We start from the raw sequence: 10194 nt of genomic DNA, 5'->3' as shown, positions 1-10194 counted from the left end.
CCTTCTGTCACTAGGCATCATGTGGCTTCTATTCACTGACTCACCACTGCCAACAGTGGCGGTGCCAGTAACAACAGGTGTCCCTGCTGCTCCTTTTGACATCATGGTGCCCACAGACGGCTGTCAGAAATCAATGACTGAGTCCCTCGTGCCTTCTTTCTCCCACCCTCAACCTTCTCCTTCCCAGAGCCCACTTTCCTACTGTAAAACTGGAGGGCTCTGTGCACACTCCAGAGAAGCTTCCAGATATGGCAGTATTCACTACTCCACCACTTCAGGAAACCAGCCTGGCACCGCTGAGAAGGAGTAAAGGAAATGGAGAGCTTCTGCTCCCTTCAGGCTCTGTGTGTTTAAACACACAGGAACAAGTCTGGAAGCATAGTTTCAATTGTCGTCAGAATTTCCCATGATCTGCCAGTCAGTTGCGTTTGCAACATTCTCCAGTCCTTGGACGGGGAGGCGTGTGCCAGTCTTCATGGCTGCTTTTCAAAGATCAGCCCACAAAGTATACATACGCTCCAACATGGCTGCAATTTTAGCTGCTCAGAGAGCACAGCAAGATAAATAACCATGCCATGAGAAATTACAGCATTATGTACTGCAATAAATATGACAAATGACAGGCCAGATATTCATTGGCTCATAACAGTTGGCAGGCATAACCATCTGTGGATCCAAAGTTCGAACTATTTGTTTTCTCTCCTACAGCTGCCTAGATCTTTGTCCACCTCTACTGAAACCTCTGGTCTTTAAGGTAGCCTGGACAACCTTGCGAAACCTTTGACTTTATTAGATTTTAATTAAGAAATACAGGGATTGCCACGGAAAAGGCAAAACTCTCTGGGTGTATGAGAGAGGAAACACAACAGATATCTCACGTCCTTTTCCTTAATGTAGAGAAGCTTTTTACTTGCAAAGAATCTGAAAGCAGGAGAGGCAAACCTAATGATAATTAAGAAAAATGATGCTGTTTGTTGCCACAGAAGAAATAAATCTTCTGTGTCTCCCATTTATTTATTGATTAAACAAGGAAACCTACAATGGATTTAAGTTCCTGCTTTAGTCACTAGAAAGGTAACACTGAAGTCCATTATTTCATTATGTGAAATGCTAATCTATATTTCTCATTTAGAATCTAAATCCTCTGCTTGGTTGAAATCTCACAGCTTCCACCTCTGATAAGAGAAGCCTAATGAGCCCTAATGTCGCCACAGCAAAACTTGCCCAATTAGAGCAGTTGTTCACAAAAAAAGTACACTGTGAACTTCTAATGCAGAATCTTGACAGTTTAGAGTGGAAAAATCCATGCTAAGAAAAATCAGATTTTTAAACAGGTAACTTTCTAAGCATAGCTATTTCCTGCTCTTGATTTTCCCTTCTTAGTCCTGCACTAAGATATAGGGAAGGCTTTCATCAGAAAGGCAGAGAAAAGGATTTTTCAGGCAGTGAAAGATGGTAACAGAGTTCCCTGTAATAGAAACCGTTTTCCCCAGTTACTAATCTAACCTGGGAGTGAGTCAGCTGAGCAAAACATATGATTTTCTGATTATTAAGTATTTTGTCTCTTGTATGACTGTTTCTCTTTTAAGCACTTATTAAAATAAAGCAAAACAACCAGACCCAAGAGCAAAATTCTTTCTACCCTTCTCACACACAAAACACCAAACCAACCAGTCATCAAGGGCAGATTATGGAAAAAGAGAAACCACAGGATTATGAGATCACTCTGCTACCATTTCTTATCCAAGTTTCACAGCATCACCAACAAATCAACATTGCTAAAGGAATGTAAATCTATTCAGTGATACTGATTGACCAAATGTGCATTAGTGCCTTCTATGTACAAAGCAGCAAGTAGAGTTTGGGGGGAAAGAGGGGTAAGGATAAACCAGACATGGCCCCTCTTCAAAGCTTCCAGAAGATGAGTCATACTAATATAGGGCAGAGAGGACTAAGATGTGCAGTGAAGGAAGCAGACAGTGCTGGTGGATCAGAGGAGAGACACTGCCACCTCTGAGAACAGACTGAGGGAAGGTTTCCTAGAGGAAAGGGTACTTGAAGAAAAGGAAGACTTGAACATGCTGACACAGGGGAGTAGAAGGACACCCCAGACTGGAAGAAACAGGAAAACACAAAAGCATGAAGGTAGAAAAGTGCTTCTGAACCAAGTAGAGTGAGAAAATGAGCAAAGTACCAGGCATGCAAACAAGCATTGAAAGTCATTCGTTCACAAATACTAACTGAGCATATATTTACTATTTTTATGGCACTCTTCAGGGCACTGGGGAGACAACAGTGAACAAAACAAACAAAATCTCTGCTTGCACAGAGTTATCTCCTAGTTGGGGAAGAGATATATTGAAAAAGGCAGCTAGCTATATAATGCATCAGATGTTTTTCAAGTATACAAGTATTGGAAAATAGGGATTATATAAGTTGTTGAGGGGAATTTCTCAGATAAGGTAACTCTTGAGCAGAAACCTAAAGTGAAGGATAAGTTTAAGTACCTATTTTGGGGAATTATAATCCAGGCAGAGAGCCTGAGGTGAGACATGCCCAGTGTAGTGTGTGGTTGAGGACAGAAAAGGCCAGGGTAGCTGGGCGATGGAGAAGGAGGCAGGAGGTGATGTCAGAGAGATGGCACAGAGTGTGGGTGGTGGCCGGTCACATCCTCAGGGCTTGTCTACCAGAGTTAGGACTTCGGGTTTTCCTCTGGGTGGGATGGGAAGACGCTGGAGGGTTTACAACAGAGGACTGGCATGACCCACCTGACATTTTGGGGTGAGTACGATGGCTGCTATAGGGAGGATAGACAGGGGTGGTAAGGATGGAATCCAAGAGACCAATTAGAAGACCAGAGCAACAGTGAGACAAGAAATGACAGTGACATGGAAGAGGAGCACCTTGTGAATGTGAATGTTGGCAGGGCAAGAAAAAGTGGAAAATAGCATTAGTAGGGTGCTTATTCCTAGTCTAACTGGATTAAAATTTTCCCTCCTCCTTTACAAAAGTTTAGCTATACAGTTGCAAGTTTATTTTGACCCTGACAGAAAATCATATCATTCAAAACATACAAATAGCAAAGTTAGCTGGAATTACTCAGAAGTCCTAGTTATAACATCAACCTCTCCAAGCGGAGGAGGAGTGAGTCTGCAATGTGAGCGAGTCAATGACACTGTCGCGGTGGACTTTCTCACCCAGGGCCTTGGGACTGCAGTTCTCTCTATTCACAGCCTAAATGCTTCCTAGGTTAAAAAGCCACCTGCACCCCTTTAATCCTCCAGCTAATGTAAACTATTAAAAGTAGTAATGTGGGGCTTCCCTGGTGGCACAGTTGTTGAGAATCTGCCTGCCAACGCAGGGGACACGGGTTCGAGCCCTGGTCTGGGAAGATCCCACATGCCGCGGAGCAACTGGGCCCGTGCGCCACGATTACTGAGCCTGCGCGTCTGGAGCCTGTGCTCCGCAACGAGAGAGGCCGCGAGAGTGAGAGGCCCGCGCACCGCGATGAAGAGTGGCCCCCACTTGCCGCAACTGGAGAAAGCCCTCGCACAGAAACGAAGACCCAACACAGCTATAAATAAATAAATAAATAGATAGATATATTGGATTAAAGAAAAAAAAAAAAAGTAATAATGTGGTCTTTGTGTCTCACAGCCACATCTCCTTTCCTAGTAAATTCAGCATAAACCTTCTCCAAGACCATAGATCAAGAAATGTGTGGTTGTAGGTGCTATCCCTGCTGTCAGGCAGCCAAGAAGGAGCAGGGAGTGACTGATGGCTCTTTGCTCCCCATAACTAGTGCTGCGGAAAGATCTGTTGGCTCTTCATCCTCCCACGTGACTTAGGGATACAGCTCTCCTCGCTTAGTCCCAGCTCCCTCACTTGCTGCCTGCCCCCTTCAGGGCACCACTCTGATTTCTATTTTTCCCACATCTCCTATCACAGCTTTAGTTTATTATTTGCACAAGTTATCATGTCATGGGAGAGGTGCTGGCTTGATGGCTCAGGTATCTCCACGGTCTCTTACAATCACCCAGGAAAAAGCTGCTGCAGCAGATACCTCAGATCGAACGGAACAGACAAGGAGGACCATGTTTCCAAACGCCTGCGGCAACCTCCAGCTCAGTTTCCTTCCCTGACCCAAAAATAAAAAAGGAAGGAAAATAATCCACCAGCATAATGTGACGAGAAATGCAAGGTGATGCGTCAGAAATAACAATGCAGGTCAAGCTGGCATTTGTTGTTACTGAAATTGGTGAGTGATATTCCTTCCCCTAGAACTGCTTTTGCTCCTCCAGGAAAAATAACTCTGTATCAGTCATTATCTTTCCAGAGCAACAGAGTACGAGGATTTTTCCCATTATGAAATGGTGGCCCCCCTGTAAAATAAGGGTGACCGTTATCTCTTGGTATGTTATGTTGTTTTTTTTTTTGTTTTTTTTTGTTATGTTGTTTTTTAAAAACAGTAATTATTCACATAATTCCATCCTCAAAAACACTTTAAATGATTTTCCAAGCTTTAATGTACATATGAATCACCTGGAGATTCTGGTTCAGAGGATCTGGGGTGTGGCCTAAGCTTCTGCATTTCTAACAAACTCGTAGGTAAAAGTTAATACTGTCAGTCGGCCAATCACATATCACGTAACAAGACATTCAAGAGTATTTTCAGGACTTCCCTGGCGGTGCAGTGGTTAAGAATCCGCCTGCCAATGCAGGGAACACAGGTTAGAGCCCTGGTCTGGGAAGATCCCACATGCCGCGGAGCAAAAAAGCCCGTGTGCCACAACTACTGAGCCTGTGCTCTAGAGTGCACGAGCCACAACTACTGAGCCCGGCATGCCACAACTACTGAAGCCTGCGTGCCTAGAGCCCATACTCCGCAGCAAAGGAAGCCACCGCAATGAGAAGCCTGCGCACCGCAATGAAGACCCAATGCAGCCAAAAATAAAATAAATAAATTTATTTTTAAAAAAAGGAGTACTTTCAAAATTATATTTTTAATTACTCTGTATTTCATTTTGCTTTCTAGAATATGCCACTTTCTATTAGATTTGGATTTTGATCAGGACCCTTGCTCTTTCAGGGTGCTTAGAAGTTCTCTGATGACAGTATTTGAATATCTAGACTTTTTAACAATTACGGTTGGTCGTGTATTACTGTTCCCAGTGTCAGCTGGATTCTTTATGATTCATGCTCTGCATTTTATTGTTAATATGTAAGTCACTATGCTGATGAGCTGATGTGGGGAAATTTTTCTTTCTTAACCCTTGAGAAAGCTAGTAATTAAACCCTTTAGAAACCCAGTAAGCAAGAGTCAAATTGTTTAAGAAACACTGTATTTCTTTGGAAAATATTAAAGCTCTAACAATAACCTTTCTAGAGGGCAAAAAAAAAAAAAAAGATGCTATTTTATTTGCTCCTTGGTAGAGTGAGAGCTATGAAAAATGATGGAAGGGAACTTAGAATAAAAATAATTTTATTTTACATTTTGATTCAGATCCTGTAATTTCAAAGAAAGCCTTTGAAGATAGACAGATTTTGATAATTTCCTGCATGCCACTTAACATCACCTGGAGCCAATCAAGAGAAATCAGAATATCTTGCTCTGACATTTGGGTGTGAAGCAAAAACAACACCTTTATATTTTAAACTTCACTCTTTCTGAAAGTGAGAGGTTGAGAGGTTGAAAGTTCTGGCTTCATCCATGCACATAAGAAGGAAACTCAGCATTTGGCCCACAGATATGTTCATATCAGATTTGCTAGCCTGGTAGTTCTACCTGAAACCTCTCTTAAGTAGAATCTGTTGATCAAGCCAAAGTGTGTCCTGTAGTTCGTTTTGCAGATAAACATTCTCAAAAGTCTGTAGTTGAGAGTATTTCATTTCCTTAAAACCCATGCCAATTTTAAGATTGTCAATTTATTTTCAAACTGCAGAGTTGGGATGGTATTTGAGTATGCAGGAGGATATATTGCTCAATTGTCATTTTACCATAGATTAAATGTCTGCATAAAAAGGAATGCATTTAACAATTTTCAAATTGATGAAAGTTTTATGGGGAGATGTAATGAGAATAAGGATGTATTTTATGCAGGAGGAAATGCTGTCTGGCACTGAAAACCACAGACAAGGATTTAAGAGTCTAGGATTGAATTGGTGGCATCACAAAAGATGCCTTCAGGTATGGATGCTCCAAGGTAGGTCAAAAGAGAATCAGCTGAATCATAAATGCTCACTGCTCCCGTTGTAAACCTCAAAGAATTTCTGGTTCCCAGGTTTAAGGAGCGGGCATGCTCACCTCAGATCTGGCAGTGTGAAGTTGGGCACAGTGTTGAAAGCAGTTTAGCATAGAGCAGGGGTAGCATGTCCTGGGGTCAGAGGCATGGATTCCCCGACCAAATTGCCTGGGTTTGAATCCACTCACTTAGCTGTGCGCCCTTGGGCAGGTTACTTAACTTGCTTGTGCCTCAGTTTCTAAGCTATAAAATGAAAATAATCTACTTCATAAGATTGTTATGAGGATTAAGTGAGTAACATTTGTATGAGGCTCAGATCAATCCCTGGTGTAAGTATAAACACTTTGTGTTTGTTAAATAAGTGAATGAATAATGAAGCAAAGTGGCTTACGTGTACATTCTCTGACTCCATATTGCCTAGTTTCAAATCTCACTTCTACTACTCTACTGCGCAAGTTATTATTCTAGCTCAAAGTTATAATATAATACTATCTACCATTATATGAGTGATCTTGGGCAAGCTATTAGCTATCTGAAGCTTGGTTTATTCATCCAGCGGTATACTTCCTATGGTTGATGTATATGAGCTACCTTCCACATAGCAGACTTATCGTTAAGTTTGATAAGTATGCCTTTAACTCATTGAAAAATAGTTTATACAAGAAAGGGCCAGAGAAAGAAAACAAAACAAAAAAACCCTGTAGTGTTACACCGGCAGTGTTCTTCAAGGTTAGCATCCGCACATTAATCAACCCTCTCTGGACACAGTCGTTTATCAGTTATGACTCTACTTCACAGTGCTGTCATGCAGCCCATATTTGACTGTTTAGTCCACAAAAATAATCTCTTTTTACGGCATGTTTTCTAACACAGAGTACATGATGATAACACCTTACATTTATATAGCACGTTAACGTTTTCCAAAGCCGTTCCCATCCATTATTTTATTTAACTAGACATATCGTAAGAGGGTCATTTGTCTTTGAAGAAGCAGCTTTGAGGAAATTTTCAAATTTAATTTAAAACCATACTTTCACTGCTACCAAGAGTTATCACTGAAGACGGTATTTCCATCAGTGGTTCCTTTTAGGTGACAGACTGTAGTCACCGCATCTCTGGATGTCTGTGGCAAAGGGCAAAGCCGCCCCAATGTTAAAATAGCTCTCCATGTTCTCGCCTCTCCTTTTCTCTCTGCTTAATCCAATCCCACATTGCCCACTATTTTGAGGACCTCTCTACTTAAAAGTAAATTCAAAATCTTCACACTTATTACTGTAGATTAGTCATAACTACCTTTTCTTGAGTTCAGTTACTCAACATAATGTGTATGTTGCCTCTTCTCCACTTAGTATACGACCTACGTATTAGTGTCACCCCAAGAGTCCTAAATCCACTTCTTCAGCCCAACAATGATCTCCTTGCCCAGGACTTAACTTATTTTTAATTATTTATTACTTGTACTTCCTTTTTACCTTATTAAATAAGTAAATTTATAGCTCACCTATTTTCAAAAGGAATCTGAAGTGACAGAAACACATAAGCAGTCACAGGTGTAAACGGAAAAACAAAGGAGGAAGCCTTGCACGGTCTCTCTCTTGCTGTCCCGCAGCTTTCCGTCTTCCTTCTCACCCACATTCTGCACACAGAAATGGGCGCTTCACTTGGATAACAGCCTTCATCCCACTCTGTGAAGTGAATGTAAACTTTGATTGTGGACTGCAGAATCATCTCAAGACCCATTTTCTCCACTTTCCCCAGCCCAGAATCCTCCATTTCAGACAAACAAGCTCATGGAAACTCCCTATGCCTGGTTCTCTCTCTCCTGCCTTCATGTCCTACCCAAGAAGTTTATTTTGTTTATTTAACAAACATTTACATCAAGTTCTTAGTCTGTGCCAGTCCCTGTTCGAAGTGCATTACATAGATTAGCTCATTTAACCCTCATAACAATATCCATCTTACAAATGTGGAAACTAAAAGAGAGAAGTTAAGTGGCTTATACAAAGTTTTAAGCTGAGTGGCAGAGCCAGGATGGGACTGGCAACTGGGTCTAGAGTCCGTGCTTGACTCCACTCTACCTGGACTCTCCTCTCTCTGAGATGCATATTGATTTGCCTGGGGCCCCCTCAAGCTCTTACAAGGTCAGAGCACACACTACTCTTCTACCCCAAGCATCTCTGAAGCAGCTGTGTTTCTCCAACATAGATTTCAATAGCTGGTGACGCACTAGCGTGAAACAAATAATAACTTGAATTTATTGAAAGTAAGTTTCATGGACCCTAGTATTTCTATATTCTGTGAAGAATGTAATTTTTGCATTGATCCTTATGAATAACATCTGAACTTAGAGATGTGAATGCATTGTCTGATTTGGAGGAAAACAGAAATAAAATAGAAAGAAAACTACATCCCCAGACTTGTAACAAAAGATGTTTTTCTGAGTTTTTTTTCTTTTTGGGTAAAAGGATAACCCTTGTAGAAAAATATAGAGGGAGGTAATTTTAAAAGAAATGGAAAATGCCCAGTTCTTTTACTAACCATGTTCTTCTGGTCCACTAACCTATAATATTAAAACTCTAGATAGTACCTAATAGTTATATAGACTTGCTGTTTCACCAGTCTAAGTATTTTCATCTCCAGACTTTTGTATTGTTTTCATTATTTCATACTGCCTAATAAGTTACCAACATGTACTGACTTAAAATATTTATTATCTGGAGCATCACATAATCAGTGAAGGATGAAAAATTTCTGTCAGAATAACTCACTTCCATTGATTTTCCATAAAACCTGGCTTTGCCTATTATTACGTGGCTCTAAAGAAAAAAAAAGGAAAATGTTCAATCTTTCATACTTTTCTATTCCTCCTCACCAAAGAATGTAAACTATTTCTCAAGGAATCCTCCCGACCTCCACCACAATAGAAAAAAAAAAAGTCTTGTACCACCTGAGGAGCAATTTTCTTCTCTAAATGGGTAGCAACTGAGTTTTAAAGCAGGTTACTGCACACTAGAAGAATACGGTTTGTTTTCACTTCTCAAAAATTCAAAAAATTCAAAATGCAAAACTGACAAAAAACTTATGATATATTTTACCATTTAAATATTTTCTTAAACTTTGGAAAATATTTTTGTTGAACTTAGAGCATATGTTGGAGTTATAATGAGTCTTAGGTCATTTTAATTGTTCTTATGAACACATGAAATAAAATATTTCTAATATATCTATGCCAATCCTCACGAGACAAGCAACAATAAGATGTAGCCTGTATCCAAAACAAGACTGTCATTCAACAACACATTTGTGAGGGGAGAGAAGAATATACTTCCAACACTAAATTTTATAGACACCCTACAATTTTACATTTAGTACACGGTCAAGAAAGCACCACAAATAGTTGAGTAAGAAATATAGCTCACTCACTGTTGGGGAAACTGGCTTAAATTTCAGGGAAGGAAATGTCCTTGCCAATATCATATATCAAAAGGTACTCAGAAGTATTGATTTAAAAAATAAAATGTACAAGTAAAACATAAAATACCTGAAAAAAACCATAGTAAATATTTAAGATCCTGAGTGGATAAGTATATCTAAGCAATAGAATAAATCATATGGATAATGGTTAATATTTTACTAGATTAGTTTTAATTTCCAAATGTCTAAAAATAATTTCAGCACATTAAAAAATAATATATCGGGGAAATATCTGACAAAATTCTAGTACACAAAATGTTACATGGAAGGTTTCTTCCTTAGTAAGAAAAATACTACAATATTACCGGATTAATGAGCAAAGAACACAAATAAATGATTCATAAAAACAAATTTAAGTAACCAATTAACATAAAATATTTCCTCCTCACTAACAATCAGACATACTAAGTAAAAAATATATTTTTCAACTATTTCATTAAAATATTCTTTAAAGTAAAACACTCAACTGTGATGACTA

Source organism: Balaenoptera acutorostrata, chromosome 8 (assembly GCF_949987535.1).
Source record: "Balaenoptera acutorostrata chromosome 8, mBalAcu1.1, whole genome shotgun sequence".
Lineage (NCBI taxonomy): Eukaryota > Metazoa > Chordata > Mammalia > Artiodactyla > Balaenopteridae > Balaenoptera > Balaenoptera acutorostrata.
Note: the sequence above shows the minus strand (reverse complement) of the source record.